This window comes from Triturus cristatus, chromosome 5_1 (assembly GCF_964204655.1).
Source record: "Triturus cristatus chromosome 5_1, aTriCri1.1, whole genome shotgun sequence".
Classification (NCBI taxonomy): domain Eukaryota; kingdom Metazoa; phylum Chordata; class Amphibia; order Caudata; family Salamandridae; genus Triturus; species Triturus cristatus.
Window position 1 is genome coordinate 229,689,496 of NC_140587.1, and position 19,034 is coordinate 229,708,529.

A 19,034-nucleotide genomic window follows, 5' to 3' on the forward strand; every position below is an offset into this window, starting at 1 on the left:
CCAGCAGATGTAGGCTGCAGAGCACCTGCACATGTGGGGGTATGGCGTGCGCCCTTCTTATTGGATGGTCCAGGAGTGGCTGTAGGTCCCTGATTAAGTCCATGATGGTTTCGGGGTCTAGCCTGTACCTCTCATGTATCTCTGCATCAGTCAGCTGGAATAGTGTGATGCGCTGTCTGTAGATTTGTTCCTCCCGTCGCCACGCCCTCAGTCCTGCTGCCTGTAGACGTAGGCGCCTTGCAATGACGTACATAGCGGCCATGTTGTCCACGCTGTAGCATTTTGGGATTGCTAATATGCATTGTTGATGGTTACCACCTGCTTTCACTCCGTGTTAATTACCGACTCTAATTTACCGATTTTCTTGGATTTCTTAATTACCGAGTGCTCCTACATGTCATTTTCATTTTTACCACTTCATATTTACCACTTCATATTTACCGATTCGTTAATTATGTATTCGGTAACTCTGATTCGGTATTTTGGAATTCGGTAAATATGAATCGGTATTTACCGCCTCATATTTACCGAAAATTGGTTTTTGGACTCCTACATCTCACTTGTCTGACTACCGGTCGGTAACGGCATATTTACCGAAAATCGGCCGTTACCGACCGGTATTTGGCTACCTACATGAGGCCCTATGTATATAAATTAATATTTAAAATGAGAAGTATATATATATGTATTAAAAAAATAAAAAACAATGAATCAATTCACATAATTACAATTCAATAAAAAATTACTTATCAATAAATAAATGTTATTTGATTATAAATTAACTTCCCGCCTTGTACCCCTACAAACCTAGCAGCCCACAGCTAAAATACATGTACAAAAATAAATATTTCATATTTTACATATTTAGAATCAATAAAATATTGAATTACCAATTATTAATCAATTGGTACTTAGTTATCACTTAATTAACTTCTCACTATTGACTGCTACAAACCAAGCAGCCCACAACTAAAATATAATTAAAATGTACTCCAAAATTGACATATTTCAAATTCTGTTCAATAATTAATTTACAAATAATAATTAATATGTATTTAATTATTCCTTAATTAACTCCTAACCTATACCACTACAGTACGTTGCATCATGCAACTTAACTATAAGTAAAATAAATGAGTAATCCATATTTTACATAATTAAAAATCCATAAATTAATTAACAAATTAAATTGTTAAATCATTATTACTTAATTATCTCCCCACCATGGAATCCTACCAACTTAGAACCATGCAGCTTAAGTATAAGTAAAATAAATACATATTCCATTAATTACATAATTAAAAATCAATGAAATAATTAATTAACAATTGATAATCGTTAATTAACTTCCCTCTCTATACCCTACTAACCTAGTAGCTGACAAATACCATATAACCCAAATAAATTATTATTACATAATTTGCATAATATATATCAATCATATAATAAATACAACTTATTATATAATTCATAATTATTTTTTACCTTAGCGACCTCACTCCCTATCCCCCTGCAAACCCAACAACACACTACAATGCTAAAAATTATGATTACAAATTAAATAAAAATGTCTAAATCACTTAAAATTACAAGCTATACTTTAGAAAAAATATAATATTTATATGAACAATAGTACCATATAAAATAATATATCAACTATAGCACATTACAATTATCGAAAAAATGAATTTTTAAACACTATAGTGGTGCTAACAATATTAAAACATTGATGTTATTGAAAATGAGTTTAGTTATCTCAAAATCAATATTCTTGTCAATGAGATTTGTGCATTTGGATATTGGTGTGTCACAATATTTAATTGCTGATATTACTATTTCTTGATATTTTTAACTCAATATTTTGTCTTAACACTGCTATTTGCTAAATCACAGGGTTTGCAACAGCTAACTGGCAATTTAGTAGGTTACTAAACCTATTTCGCAATTTGTTACGTGCTTACAGAATCACAAAATGGATTTAGCAATGCATACTAAATCACAAGGGGCATGTTTGGTATGTCCCTACCAAATTAGGATATGAAATCCTATGTATCAATAGTTTGCATCTGCAATTTCAGTCCCAAATCATTGAAAGGTTATTGACTATTTAAAAGAAATGGTAACCCAGTCGTAATGAGAAATGGGTCATTTTGCGATCTGAACAAAAGTTTGCTTGGGAGTGGGCAGTGGCCCATGGGAAACTATTTAAAATGTTTTCTCTTTTTTTTAATGCAGCTCTATTTCCTTTAAGGAAAACAGGTTGCATTTATATCACAAAAATAAAATTGAGAAAACAATCACAATTCATGCAGGCCACCAAGCCTGTGATGGCCACCAATTGGAGTGAGTCACAATTGCACCCTACCTTATGCATAATGATGAGATAGGTCAGATAACAACCTACTTTGAATGTGAGGTTTTCTAACCAAGCTAGGTTCACTAAATTCGATTCCAGTTGCAAAAATGTCTGTGCGCAATTTGCAATGACTTTTTACAAATGGAATTGTCATGGATTTGGTCTTTTTTTTTAGAAAAAAAAATAGTTTTTATTGTCATTTTTTACATAAAGATACATCCAATATGTTGCAAATAATAAAACATTGGGGCCTATTATGTCCTGAGGTTGGAGGCCTTGCTACCATCATCGTCCATTTCAATTCCGACTAGCTGATTTTGATTTTGATTCAGCCAGTCGAAAATGAAACTGGCCGATCATTTCGGCATGCTTCAGATGAGACCCCCTCCCATTTCTCATACATAGGGTCTGGTTTTGATCTAGAAGAAAAATATTAATGGATGTTGGATGAAACCTAAACACGACATTTGTCTGCAAAATGCCCGTAATAGACTCTCACACATCACCCACATTAAAAACAAGCATTGAAAAGATCTTGCATTTGATTAAGTTAAAGCCATTTGCTTTGCGAATGGTATTGTATAGCAAAGCAAATGGCTTTAACTTAATGAAAGGCGAGACCTATTGCATTTTTAATGCTTGTTTTTTCTAGGAACCGGGAGATTAAGTGATTTGCCCAGAATCACAGGATGTTGAGCCAATGTAAACCCCCGATGTCAACATACCAGTTTAAACCTGCCGCCGCTGAGAGGGAGGGGAGAGTCGACACCGTCGAGGAGACCCTAGCCGTATGCCAGGCAGGGTCACTTTTAATATCCGTTCTGAGAATTTTTCCTGCAAGCCCATTTGGGACATGAATCCATCCAGGGCCCCTAAGGCAGGAGCCGGGAAGAGTGCACGGCAAAACCCTTCGGCTGCACCCTGGTACCTCCAGCCACTGCGCACCTAGCAAGCTGATCAGAGGCTCCACGATCTCCGGACGCAGTTGAACAGAGACGTTGCCTCCTGCGCCCCAACCCTAAGAGTTGTCACTATAGCCCCCACGAGAGCGAGAACGTGCACCGGACGAGCCTACAGCTGACCCCCCCCCCCCCCCAGACCAGCGAAGGAAACTGCACCAGGGAAAGCCAGTGGAACCAAGCTGCAGTTCCTCCCTTCATCACTAGAGGGCCGAGCCAGAGCCAGGAATCATTAGTAAGGTGAGTCTGCTTCCCCGTTTTCGATCGAGACGGCAGCTAGAGGCAGACGCCATGGAGCCAAGGATTCCCCTTTTCAAACACAGGGCAGGGAGCCTTTATTTCACTTTCACCGCAAAACCTCCTGCGCAACTCGGTGGGAACCTTCACAAACCCCCGAGTGCAGCACGGCGAAGGGAAAGGTGCTAACAGAGAGATACGGCCTTTTTCCCTTTTTTCCACCATTCCTTTGCTGAGACCTTTGTCACTGCAGTCTCCAGCCCCACATAAATTTTACAAACTCTCCTCGATGGAGCTTCGGTTCGTTCCTGACTTAAAAACGAGTGGCAGGAAAGGGGTCACCTCCTCCTGAGATGCTTTTATTGAACAGTAAAAAGTGATCTTGTGTGGGCACATTTAGGGCTCAGCCATAGAGGGCTTACTTTCGGAGCCAAAATGTACTCATACACAGAAGCAACACTGAGATGGTTGCGCTGTTTGCATGCGAGGTAAACTGACTACATGCAAGGTTAACTGTCCTCGCGTGTGCAAAGGCAGCCTCTTGTTTATAATTGCATCGCGCATTAACTTTAAGTAAAAGCGCAATGCAAAAATAAACATGCGGCTGCCCTTGCCAAAGCCGAATGATAACAAAAAAAGTGTAGCGGCTAATTAGGAGACACTGTCTCCCGCCGCCAGTAAATGATGCAATCCAGGTGGGCGGCGCCAAAAGAGGACAGGGTGGCAACCAGGAGGGACTAAATAGCCTCAGTTACAATTAGAAGTCTCCGTTTAGCATAAGCTATGACGCTAAATGACGCACACCAATAGAAATTAGGGGCGGAGTTGGGACACAACTTCGGAATCTGTATTGATTCCAAGAAGCTCTCGAATGCCGAGAGCAGCGCATGTGCGCTGCTATCGCCAGCCGTGACCTAATAATTTAAAGGTAAACTGTTTTTAAAAGAATTTGTTTAAAAATTAGTCAAAGTCATTGGAGCAAGACTGCAGAACAGAACTGGCTCTGTAAGGGGGCCACTTGAAAGACTGGGGCCCTGGGCCAGAGCCCACTTTGCCCATGCGTTAAAACGTCTCTGTCAGTGATCTTTCTGCGTGAGGTGGAGGCGGGAGGAGGAAGGGAGTGGGCTTGGGGGGACCAACTTTGAGGCTGGAGTTAGGTGCAGTTTCGCTGTAGCTCATTCCTGGCATCTATCGAATACTCTGCTGTAGTCTTGTAAACATGGAAGCATATAATGTTGGATGAAAACGACACAAATACAAAAAAAATTATCGCATTGATTGTTAGACTTAATTTTCAGGGCCGATAGAGTTATGTTGAAGTGGAAGTCTGATTATGGGGAAGGTTTCACTCCGTTCTGCGTCAACACAGGGCAAGTTATTCTGCACAATGCCGGGCATTCTGCTGAAGTATTATTTTGCAATTTTAACGCAGCGTACTTTAACAAATGTGGTGCTTTTTTGTAACTTTTGACTTACACGAGCTAGTACATTTTTTGTCAAAATCAGCAAATTATTCAGCAGATGGTAGTTTATGTGACAAGTACGGTAAATGGATAATTACGCGGGATACACATAATTCCGGTGGCCTTGATAAAAATGCTTCTTGTAAAATAGAACACTAAAATATGCGTATGGGGAATGCGAGAGCACTGCACCTGTAAGTATTTTCTTTTCCGATTCCTTTCTAGTACTCGGTTCGGTGAGGCTACTTGGGAAACTGTGCATCATAGTGCCTTCTGAATAACGTTTGCAGACAGTCCTCCATTATTAAATGCATTCATTGCCATCTCACCGGCACCACTACAGCAGCAAAGGGTTAAGCGGAGTTGTGTATCCTCACCACTGGGGCCCACAGTCTCAGCTTTGTCGATGTTTTCAGAAGTTCAACACTACAGTCCCCCGTGCAGGCGCGCCCTTTAAATCATGCAGCTTCACTGGTAAACATGGCTGTGCTTCCTGCAGACTGCACATGACAAAGCATGCCCCGTTGCCCTCCCTCCCTACATGCCCTGAGCCCACCCACCACCTGGTGCCAGCACAGCCTGTCAGGCCTTGGACCCTGTACATCAGAGCCCTCCCCTGGTGCAAGCACAACCTGGCAGGCCTCGGACCCTGCCCACACCGAATCCAGGAGGCCCACTGGCAGGACCCAGCCCGAGCCATGGCGGGGCCATCGCTGCTGCTGCCACGGGCCCTGCGTGGCCCCTACCTGCTCCTCCACCTGAGGACCCCCTCTGCTGTCCTGCAGTGCCCCCAGGTACCCCCTGCTGCTTTGCAAGTGTGGGTGTAGCACTTCGCACCAGATGAGCTGCTTCAGAGCACTGGAGGGCAAGGGGGAGTTGGCAGTAGATGAGAGGATAAGCGGATGGCAGAAGAGAGAAAAGTTTGAGTGTAAAGTAGACATGCCCCCTTCCCTCTCCAATACCTAGCCAGCCCTCCGACCCTGGTTTTTCGGTACTCTCTGCAAAACCAGAGGCACATCTAATTCAAATCATGCACACACGTGCCCCAGCCTTGCACAAACCTGCATGCAAACACGTGATCCCACCCATGAACCCCTACCTTCACATACCCACGTGTCCAACCCATGAAACCCTACCTGCATGTACCCATGTGTCCCAGCCGTGTACCTACTTGCATACATCCATGTGTCCCACCAGTGCACCTACCTGCATGCACCGTGTGTAGCATCCGTGCACCTACCTGCATGTACCCACGTGTCCCACCCATGAACCCCTACCTGTGACTGCACCCCTCGGCCACCACCTGTGGTTCAAATTTATGGCGTGTCCCCTGCCTACAGGGAGCAGGAGACACACTGTGCGCCCCAGGTGTAGCTCCACCCTCACTCCCGGGTGAGAGAGGTGCTACCCACGCACCCTATGCAGGGCCTTATCAGTAAGTAGGAAGTGCCTTTACAAAAAAACGGAAGACGGCCAATCAACAAAAGCAGCCCAGGCACCAGCTGCAGGGGCACCCAGCCACTCACTCCTCATCATCATTCAAACGGTTTAATAATCCTACGACCTTCCTGTTACTGGGTCGAAAAAGTTGTTCAGAAGACAACCATCCAATCGTTGGCCTCTCTGTAGAGCGCACAGAGTAATTGGTCACTATTCCAGTTGCCATTTTGTGTAATGTTTGCGCTGGAGATACACAGCTGTCTAAAGGCTGATAAGGCAAAATAAAATACAGTGTTTATAGGTGAGTGGGTGCGTTGTGTGTTTGAGCGATTAAAACACTCTGAAGATCACTACAGCTTCCACAGGTCCCAAAATTTTAGAATTTAAAACAAAATGATTGCGGTTACTTATTTATCTTGAAGAGCTAACGATCAGTGATAAAGCCAAAAGTCCTGGCTGATTTTAGGTTGTCAGTTGTGTTATATATTTGGATACAAGTACAGAAAGCTCAGAGAGGAACCAAAATACCGTTTGGTTGGCACACTATCAGAATCACAGAAATGTTGTTTACACCCTTAATTAGAAAGACCACCCTCGGTTCAGAGATCCCTGCTTTTTTGCATCCCACGTAAAGCCCTTGTCAGTGGCGTCAAGAAGGCTCCGCGTGGGACTGGCTGCATCATTCTGTATAAGGTTGGTCCCTACACATTCTTCTACTGTATCTCGATTCTTGTACGTAAAGTCTTTTATAGCACTTCGCAACCCACTTAATCGGCTCTAGTTAGGGTGACCAACTGGCATGGGTGCAAATTCAGGACAGTGAGTGTAAAAATTCAGGACAATTGACAAAGGGTCGAAATTCAGGACAAAAATTCAGGACAGGAAGTCGAAATTCAGGACAAAAGGTACGTTTTACAGACACATCAGAGGAGGTTGCGCAAAGGTATATCAGTAAGTAAATAGACAACCACTTAAGTACAAGTGAAAATAGGTTCATATTAGGTTGAGCCAATTGTGCACTTCGTGGTTTTTCAGTATGCGCAGCTTTGAGCAAATGTGCAGGTCTTTTTGTGGTAACAAAACCGCCCGCACCCCACCTTTCCAGCCTCCCAGGGAAACGCATGATGCCCGGTCCAGCCAGTCCCAGTCCAGATTAGGGTCCAATGGTGACCCTAATCTCCACAAAGACCCTTTCTCGTGTGTATTTAATTTCTTTTATAGTTTTACTCATTCCAAGTAAGTAGGACAGGGTGTTGGGTGCGTTACATCACACACATAATATATAGAGACAATGACTCCTATAAATGTGAAAGTCAATGTATAGGAAATGTTACTTAAGATAATGGGGGTTACAAGGTGTAATCATTCTTTCATCCATAATTCAATCTTTCACCATTCCTTCTGTCTTTCCATCTGTATGCCCTTGCATATCAATATTCAGCAATTTGTAAACCTATCCATCATCTATGCTTCCATCCATCCATCATTCCACTCATCTATCCCTCCATCCTCCCTTTCACTCATCCATCCCTCCATTCATCCTTTCACCCTTTCCATTCGTACACTCATCCATCCACTCTTCCACTCATCCATCCATTCACTCATCCATCTAGCCATTTAACATTTCACCCATCCAGCCATACTTTCACTTACTCATTGATCAACACAGTCACTCATCCTTCCACCCTTTCACCCTTTGTCATCCATCCATCCTCCCTTCCTCTCTCCGTCCCCTTTCACTTAGTCATCCATCCTTCCATCCAACCATCCATCTACTCATCTACTCATGAATCCATCCATTGACCCTAGCACTCATCCATCCATGTATCCATCCATCCATCCATCCATCCTTTCTCTCATCCATCCACCCTTTCACTCCATCACTCATCCATCCACCCTTTTGTTCATTTACCCTCCCTTGCACTCACTCATCCAGCCTTACATCCACCCTTTCACTCATCCATCCATCCTTCATCCTTTCATCCTTTCATCCTTTCACTTATCAATTCATCAATCCTCCCATCAGTTCACTCACTCATCCATCCACCCATTCACTCGCCTATCATCCACCCTTTCACTCATCCATCCATCCACTCATCCATCCATTTACCTATCTATCTACCCTTCCACCCATACATCCATTTATTTACTTTCTCTCATCCATCCATCCACTCACTTATCCGTCCATCCTTTCTCTCATTATCCATTCATTCCCCCTTTCTTCATCCATTCACCCTTTCACTAATCCATCCAGTCATCCACCCATCCCTTCACTTACTCACTTCTTCACATTAATTATGAGCTGAGCCTTTGTCTGCAGAGTTGCAGACAGAAGGGTCCCATCAAGTGCTTCACCCCTGCTGTAGTTCCTAAAGCAAGGAGTGGGATGGGGGAGGGCTCACTATACCCCTGTATATAGGCAATCCAAAAAAGTGGAAGTCATGCATGAAGCACAGTGCCACTGTGACATGGTGTTATTGTCAGAGCTTTAAGTGGGATGAAAAAACTGGGAGGTCTCTCCAAAGGGGGTGTTTGATGTAACTAAGGGCATGGCTTAAAACAAATGAGCTAAAAGTTGGTGCTTAGCATAGTGTGCCACCCGACTGGTAATTTTCTGCTTTTTTCATTGCATCAAGATATATAACACAACAAGTAGAGTTACACCTACAAGCCAGAACTATTGGCTTTGTCAATGGTTGTCAGTTGCATAAAATAAAAAAGCAGCAACCATGGCTTTGTTGAATATAACATTGAAAATGCCTCTCTTTTAAAATGATGAGACAGTGAAAGACCCATAACCCTTTTTTTTTTTACTTGTTTCACCGCCTTCTTTTCGTGAACCTGTTTCTCGTGTAGCAGCATTGGTGTTTTTGTGTATTTCTTCCACCTGACTGAATGCCCTACCCTAGACCGAGGCTGCAGGAGGCTTACCACATGCATTAAGAGTACTGACTGTCCCATTGTCATTCTGTATGTGGCAGTCAGCCCCATACAGAATGATAATGGGTGGATGGGGCTTGCCTTGCGCTCAGTGCACTCAGAGGATGAGTGCATGGCGGTCCCATCAGGGAGGTGAGTCTTCTGTCAGGGGAACAGTGATGTTCTCCAATGCCCAAAACTACGGACAAAAGGCGTCCGTAAAAGGGATCATCACGGACAACAGACGTGAGATCCAAATTACGGACGGTCCGTGAACTTTACGGACGGTTTGTCACCCTAGCTCTAGTTGAGTCACGCAGATCACGTTTCTCTGAAAGAAGTATATGCATTCTCTTTTTTTACAGAGCACAAAACGCAAAGCCAACCTGTTAGATGTATATATAGATTTAGTCATTTTTTTGTAAAACGCAAGCACACAGCCGGTCTGCTTTTAGTTATTTAGGCTTTCACAATACAAACAAGGGTGTTTGATGTATTTCTTCACTAGCTCTGATATATTGTACCGTTTTAATTATATTCCTAATCAATTTTGTAACTGCACTAGATTGTAATGACTCTGTTTTGGGAAATGAATAACATTTCCAAAAATGCAACATGCTATTGGCTCGAAGGTCAGGACTGTCTGGAGTCTGTCAAACCTGGCATAGATGATTTGGTGGGGTGTCATATAATTTATTTTTACATTTTCTTATAATTGCAAGGTTTGGCTCTGTTCTCTATATCTATCAAATATACAATGTCCTCTTCTTCAGGCCCTTAGGCTGGTATTAATGTATGGTAAGTTTACCAGATAGGCCATGTCACCAGGGGCACCCTATTCAGGGCCATCTATTCCTTTTACCAAGCATTGTAATTTGGAATCTATCTGACCAGAATAGAGAAATAAGGCTTTACATTTTAAGGATCGTATATTGTATTAATCTTTGCAATCAAGACAACCGAGGAAAGTTTTTCAGAGCGTACATTGCCAGGATGAATATATTTATTTCACAAAACAGAAAGCGGCTGACACAAGAAGTTTCTGAAAGTAAACAGTTCTTATCGGCATCCTGTTTCCCTTCTGCTCTTCATTTTGATCTACCTGCCATGGGTCGCAAGGCGAGTGCCATGGGTCGCAAGGGGAGTGCCATTGGTAGCAAGGTGTCACAGGTGTGATCCCTGGCGACTTCTAAATGATAGTCCATGGCTGCATCCTTCCTCTTGGTCATTTCATTGGCTCCTGCCTCTGCTGCAGTGCCTCACTAGGAGCCCCTGCCTCGCAGCTAGCACTGACTACTAGAGAATAGCACAAGCCACCCTCCTCTGGAAGGCCTAGGATGACTAGGTGTCCTGGATTCCAGGTTTTTCACCAGCTGTCCCATTAGATTTTGACAATTTTAGCACATGTCCTGGTTTTCAGAGAGGGTCAACTAAAGACATAGGGAGGCACGTTTTTATGTGTTTCATGGGCAGTATGGCGGGTCGCTAGCTTGAGAGCTCTTGACTGGCATGGAGAATGGGGGCCCCCTCCATGTACTTTGCAGGGGGGACCCCTCAAGTTTCGTTACGCCACTGCATGGAGACCCTGTTGGAAAGTGTGGGGGCTCCTCTCCCTTGTGGCTTCTGGTTGAGGGGCGAGAGGGCACCTATGGTGCCCCCTGTTAATCCATGCACCCCGTGGCAGGCACCTTGAGCTGACTGCCATGGGGTGCAAGGATTAACACAACCTCTCATTTCCCTATGGGAGCATGTACTACAGCAGTTTACGGCCTTAACACATGTTTCTATAGTGAAATATCGGAATGCGGCCGAACAGTGTTCAGTCACATCCTAATCAGGTGGTTGGGACTGCCGACCGGAGGTTGGTCGGTCCCATTTCCAAGACTGTGCCATAATAGGCCCCCTCGTGTTTTGTTTAAAAACAGGAAAAAGTACAGTCATCACTCAAAATTTAAATGCTATTGCGTATCATGGATGCCAGTCGATAGAAAGAGAAGAAGATAAACTATTTTTGGGGCAATAAAAAATTAATAAATAACAAACCTTGAACAGGGTGAAGGGTGAAAAGGGAGGAAAATAGAAAAAATAAAAGGAGAGAAAGGGAAAGAGAAAACAAAATAGAGGGGGGAAACAAAGCACTCATTCCTGGAGAAGGATGGTGTGTCATTAACGTCTACAAGCCAGGAGAAAGTCAGTCTGAGGGTGAACACGCAGAGACCCCTCGACTACCAGCACAGTTACAGCTACAGTCCAATCAATCAATCAATCAATCAATCAATCAATCAATCAATCAATCAATCAATCCATCAGGGATTTGTGAAGCGCTCTATTCACCCATGAGGGTCTCAAGGCACGGGGGAAGGTTGTGCAGCTCCGAATCACCCAAAGAGCCAGGTCTTGAGACTTTTCCTGAAGGTGTGCAGAGTGGGAGAACATCTGATGTGGAGCAGGAGTTCATTCTAGGTCTTTGCCCGCGTTTTCGGAATAGGCTCTTCCACCTGCTCTGGCTCCGAGTATGCGCGGGGTTTCAGCGAGGTTGGCAGAGCGGAGGTGACTCTTGGGTGCATGGAATGAGACTCCTGAGGTATTGGGGTCCAGTGTTGTGGAGGGATTTATAGGTGTGAGTGAGTAGCTTGAAGGTGACTCTCTTCTTGACGGGGAGCCAGTGGAGGTCTCATAGGTGCTGGGTGATGTGTTTCTGTCATGGAATGCCGAGGACGAGCCTGACAGCGGTGTTCTGGATGGTCTGGAGTTTCTGGAGCACGGATTTGTTGATTCCGGCATAGAGGGCGTTTCCGTATTCCAGTCTGCTGGTAATGAGTGTGTGGGTGATGGTCTTTCTGGATTCGGGGAAATCCATTTAAAGGTCTTCCGCAGGATGCAGAGGGTGTTAAGGCACGAGGAGGAGACTGCGCTGATCTGTCGGGTCATGGTGAGGGAGGAATCGAGTATGATGCCGAGGTTCCAGATGAGGTCCGTGGGCGTCGGGGGCTGCCGAGGGCAGAGTTAAACTGCCAACACAGTAAGCCCTACATTCCATGTGCACTTCCATCATAACATTCTAACACAGAATACACAGTTCTGAGATTTCACAATTTCTAACACCATGCCACCGAATGTTTCCCTTCTACTTGTTGCTTGTTGCTGTTTTTGTAGAACACTGTTTCCCAACTGATCGACTACATTCTATGCTTTGGCACTGCCACTCCTTGGCATGCCGTGGGGACAAATTACTACCACTCTCCGAGAACTGAGGCCAGGGCATATGGCGGATGTACACACAATAGGCGACCTGTAATCTGAGGGATCACTCTTCCCCTGGAAGAATTTATGACTGGATTGAACCTCCCACCTGGTCAATTTCTACTATATGCCTCTTTTATTGCCACACTGGGGCAGGCCCGGGGTGAGATTCAACAAGAGCCCACACAACACCTGGTTATTCAATACTTACACACACTAAGCACGGGAACACACCAAACCCTATGGCTTGCCAGTCCATTGTGCGCTCATACTGCAATTCCCTGAGAACAACTGTAGGATCACTGGGACATGGATCTTGGCCAAGGCTATACTGATTGTGAATGACAGACTGCCTTGACATACCCTTACATGGTATCTCGTAATGCCTGCTTTATATTGATCCAATCCTACATAGTAGTTTTCTAGATTAGGGACATTGAGCCCATCGCTGTCCATGGAGAGCCACTCTGAGGCATGTGTTGTGCCAAAAAAGATCAACAAAAATACATTCCAGAGAGTGAAAAAAAGGATGTTGATTAAGAAGGGGGAGATTGATATAATAGAGCAATCATGGTAGCAAACACATCTTCATCACGGCCGCCAGGCCCACCATGGAGAGTGGTAGTGACTGCCAGAAGGACATCTGTGCGTGTATCACCAAGACCGCCCTGGTCAGGTTGCCATCGCAGAGGTCTTCCGGCATATGATATATCCGGACCCCTAACTACTGGAAAGTGACGGACTGCCATTCCAGTTCTGTGCCATTCACTGTGCATGCAGGGCTTGAGGTCTGTGTATTGAAGGGGAAAAGACAAGATTTAGACTAGCTGACCCCAAGTCTAGAGATAGAGGTGAATTCTGTGAGCAGTGTCACATTAGTAGAGGAGTATATCATCCGTGTAAAGCGATACAGAATGAGTACTATTGCTGAATGGGATTCTCCAGGTCTGTCCTTGTGCACGTAAATGATGGATTAACCGTTCAAGTAACGATGAGAATACTTTGAAGCTTTATTCGTAAGTGCTCATTTGACAACTTTTTATTTGTGGAGGGGCATTCAGATTCAGTGGGGTTACCAGAGTATTTGGAGATCAATGGGATTAGTTTGTAATTGCCTCCTAATTTTGGGGTTTGAGACTGTGTGTAAATTCTCACATTATTGTTTTGGTGAACATTTTTTTAACCAATCAATCAATTGATGTATTTCACATGAGCAGTCTATAAAAGCAGTGCAAAACAAGAACAAATCCCATCATGTCCAAATATCCACAATTTATATTTTTAGTTCAAAATCCAGTTACACTTAAACATAGCAGAGCAAATGTATTTATCTCTGCCGTCCACAATGCTACTTCTTAAAAAGCATATACATTCCTTCAGCAGCTACGACTAAACACGGACATACCGGGGTTGGACTTCAGCAGCACAATATTCAAGGTTGCCGTCATTATGTACAACTTACTTATTAGACCAGCCAGAGACTTCTCACATCTTATCCACGGTTCCCTAGACCCCCAAACAAAAAATGACAATGACCGTGACCTCCTGGACCTAATGTTCACTCTAGCAGGCAAAATAATATTGAGAAACTGAAAAAACTTCAAACAGATTGCCTACAAATCATGGCAGGAACAACTAATCTTCTTAAGGGGTGCCGACAACATAGCTCTAAACCTATCTACCTGGCGCTCTGCTTATAAGAAGATGTGTGGCAGTTTGGACGCTTCCTCCCTTACCTACAAACCACCATGAAGGTCCTCTAAGAAATCTATCTATTCACACCCAATCTCAGTATACCAGACACCACTCATCCTGAGTAATCACACGATCACAATATTCTTGCATCCTACAACCACTGTAGCAACCCTTGGGATTAATCCCTTGTTTTTATTTTGTTTTTTTTTCCTTGTAAAAGCAGGGTTTTACTACTCACCTTGGTAGTTTTATAGTTCAGGTATAACAGGCTTACGTCATTCTGAAATGAGTTATCAGTATACAATCAATACTATAAGCTGTACTTATGAATTTGTTAAATCTTCGTGACATCCCTTTCACCAATGATACACCAGAGGAACATACTATTAACTATGTCTACACACGTTCTATTTGACAATACTTGTTAATGGTTATACCTAATAGCACTCATACAAAGTGAGTTTAAAATGTGTATCGACTACCTGTATTTCTCTTCTTTTACTTCCCCTTTTTGTGTTGCATACCCTAATATGCCAATAAAATTATTTGAAATTACAAAAAAATACAGTTTGAATGCAGTTGAATTCAGTAGGATTGGTTACAGGTAATTCATTTGGTTGTAAAGCAGTTTAAATTACTTTTCAGTTACTTTACAGATAGCGTTTCAAGTAACTTTTCAGATTACTTTTCAAGTAACTTTTTCTACTCAGTGTGCTATGTCTAGATATCACTCTGAGACATTTCCTAGGGAAAAGGTAAGTATGTCAGTTTTTTAATATTTGCAGTTTCTTAGAGCTTCATACAAACCAACTCCACACTTAGAACACTTTTCACAAGAAAGCTGTTCAATGCAGTCCTATGGGTGAAAACAATGTTATCGCCTTAACGGTAAGTTCTTAGGTTTGGGAGTTGGCTTTCTGGGGTTAGAACCAGGGTTCTCCCAGGGTCGAGGTGGCACTCTCAAAGCACCCTCAGCGAAACTAGGGCAGCCGGGTGTAGAGTGCTGAGGCTCATTGTTATCAAATGGGGAATGGGGATCTCCCGTTGGTGGCTGCTCAAGAGCAGGCCACAAGGTTGCGGGAGCAAAGATCCTGGGCTAAGGGGGGTACGGTTTAACACCAAAGGTGCACCCACAGCGGCACAACAGCGGCCGGGTACAGGGTGCTGGCTTGGCATCGGGTGCCCTGTTACTTTCAATGGTGATTCTCCGGCTTGCAAAAGCACTGCAGGCTCAGGGACGAAAATCTTTTGGAGGCGACCCCCACTTGGAGAGGTATGTTGGAGAGGTAGGGGTTGCCTGGACACCATCAGTAGGGCCACGCCAGGCCTTTGGGCCTTGGGTGCAGGAGTGTCCTTTGGCATTGGGTTTTCTTACCAACTCGTGGCAGATCCCTCCAGATTAAGGCTGCAGGCATCGGCTGGAGGCATGAGGCAGGTAAGGGAGCATCAGATCCTAGGTCAGGGTTGCCAGAGAGGCCCACTGCCACTCAAACTAGGGCAGTGGGCATCAGGTGCAGAGTGGTGCAGAATTGCGTATTTGGCCAGAGCCAGAGTCTGTCAGTGAGCAAATCCAGTGCTCATGGGAGACAAAGTCTAGTTTTGGAAGTTAGGGCAGGTCCTCCAGGTTCTTGGGGGCTGCTGGCTGCAGGAGACACCGGGATTTTGCTGTAGTCGGTCGAGGTCGGGACAGGCCGGTAGAGCTTGGGTCAAGTCAGTTGGTGTCCTCCTCTTCTTCTTCAGCACAGCTCTTTGGTCCTTCTTCTTCTTGTTTCTTCTTGTCTGATGAGGCAAGTTTCAGGGTTGCCCCTTAATACTAAATTTAGGGGCGTTACAGGTAGGTACAGTTCAGGACCAATGGGTCCATTCCTTTGGGTGGGTACACCCCCTATTATGCCACCCTCCTGTGGGAGGGGGCATGAGCCTCCATCTGGTTGGCTGGGTACCCCCATCTGCAAGACGGTGGGGACTGAGAGCTGTGCCTCACCTTGCATCCCCCACCTGAGGGGTGGGGTTGGCAAAGGTGGGCACACCTCTCCTCCTAACTTGGTTTTCCCACAGATTCTCCCACCCAAAGTGGGGGTCAGAACCAGGGGGCAGTTGGTGGGAGCAGCAAATGGCTGTGGTAGCTCACAAAGGTGGCAAGCCTTGGAAGCTTCCCCTTAGTGGACCCTGCCCATCCTGGAGGAGGAGTCTTGACACCTCCTCCCACGATTTGCTTTGTTTCAGGAGCTCGAGAGCAGCAGGCTCTCGACCTAGAGGTCCAGAAACGTATCTGGCGGTGGCAGCTGGCGAGCAGTCACTTAGCCAGGACACTAGACTTAGGTCATTTTTCAGGGGGCATCTCTAAGATGCCCACTGTGTGCATTTTTCATTAAATCCTACACTGGCATCGATGTGGGTTGGAGGGGGTGAGATGCCCTCTGTGTGCATTTTTTATTAAATCCTACACTGGCATCGATGTGGGTTGGAGGGGGTGAGAAGTTTGATACCAAACTTCCCAGTTTTCAGTAAAGTCATCATGGTGCTGTGGAGTTCGTAATGACAATCTCCCAGACCATGTACTTTTTAGGGCATTACTGCACTTGCAATGTCTAAGAATTGACTTAGACTCTGTAGGGGTACAGGGCTCACGCACCTGTACCCTCACCACTTGTATAGTGCACCCAGCTAGAGGGGTGGCTTACCTATGCCAGGGCAATGGGTTGTAGGCATGGCACACAGGGATGTGTGCCATGTTGACTCTTCACTTTGTTCTGCACCAAAACATGCAGCCTGCAATGGCAGTGTGTGTGTGTAAAGGTACAAGGCCCTTAAGGGTGGCACAATAAGTGCGGAAGCCCTTAGAAGCTGTCCCTGGTCACAGTGCCCTTGGTACCTCTGGTACCTTTTACAAGGGACGTATGTGTGGCCAAAGAGTTGCCAATTGGGTTTGCAACTGTACAGTTTAGGGAAAGAACATAGGCCTTGGGTACCTGGTTGGAAGGAACCCAGGGCACACTCAGTCAAAGTACATCAACAGTAGGCAAAAAATGGGGGGCAACCATGCAAAAAATTTCACTTTCTTACACCAGTGTCACCATCTTTTGCCTGACAAGTAACAAACTGCTCAAGAAAAAAAAAACATTGGAAGAAACTAATCACGACCAATCTCTTATTAGACCATTGCTCTCATTTAAACGAGGACCCAATCTTTTAGACCACCTGGTTAGGGCATACAAATACAAAACCTGCAGACAATACTATTCAGTCCTTCCTGACTCTCCCTCCAATCAAGGACCATTTCAGGTGTGGGAACTGTATTGCCTGCAACTCTACCACCAATTCCAAAACATCTAGCTGCCGTAATGTACAAGGGTGTCTAGTTTCCAGAAATGTCTGGGTATGGTAGATTTCCTTGGGTGGCTGCTGAGTTAGGGCCCAAAATCCACAGCTAGCCACATTGCAAAAAAAATTTGATTCTGCTGGGTAAAATATGATGCATCCAGGATCAGATATCTGAAATTAAAATATACGTTTTTCTAAACCTGTCAGGAACGTGTGACAAAAATGGTGTGCACTTGAAAGCAGGAGCAGGTTACTGTTAGTGCATATTCTGAGTCACACAAGACCAGCCCCTGCCATTTGAGGCCCACTGAGGAATCTGGTTTCTGCATGCAGGAATAGGGAGGCGGAAGACCAGCTTTGAAATTGGTAGTCCATACATGCCAACATTTTATATATATTTCCTCCTTTGACTTCCATTTAGGACGAAGCCTTAATCGGGTCTATTGTCATGTATTGGACTTGCAAGTGTGCTGCTGCAATGTTGGATATCAGAAGCAAAAATGTATGTTTTCCTTACCTGTCAACAGCGCAAAGAAAGCACCATAGCAGTCAGAGAGACTGTGGCAAAAATGTTGTGCAATGACCTGTGGGAGCAGGTTACTAGCAGTGCATACTCTGAGTTGGCAGAAGCCTGTCGAAGAATAGGATTTCTGCATACAGGAATAGGGAGGTGGGATATAACCTTGGAATCAGTGGTCTCCAGCCTGAATCGGGAGAGTTGGCATGTGTGTGTGCGCACTCATGTAGCCACCATATGCTTAGAATTTTTACATGACTTTCTGACATGCTAAACAAAAGCCATGCTGCTATTCAGCATGGCTAAAAGACATTGACATCGACAACTCCAATAGCCCTTACATCGCCTAAATCTATTGGCTTTGCCAATGCTTGTTATCTTTATTTTCGCTTGACTGCGAAGGTTTCTGCTGCTTGAGGCACATCCCGAAACCATACCTTTATATAGCGCTGCTTTGCTTGCATTGGGCTGGGGAACAAAAAGTTGAGTTTTCATTTTAGACTGCCATATTTATTTGATTCTTAATATGGAATTTAGGAATGCTTATATTATCAGTTTGTGAATTCTGTAGTTAACATGTAATGTTTTCATTTCCGTAGTACAGTGATCTAACTGTGTTCCTTGCACATTTGGGTGAACAACTGCTTTCACTGTAATTGTGTATAGGATCACATATCTTGTGTGATTCATTTCCCGTAATAGCTGGCATACCATTCACTTTTGTACTTTTAGCGCAGTGTCATCTGCAATTTTTGTATTTATGTTATGATTGCAGGAGGTGGCTGCTTGCAGCAGCATGGGATTTCCAATCACTTTTTGCAGTGAGTTCCTTTTTATAGGTAATTTGGTTGAAAGGTTCGTATTTATCATTAAGGTGCCGT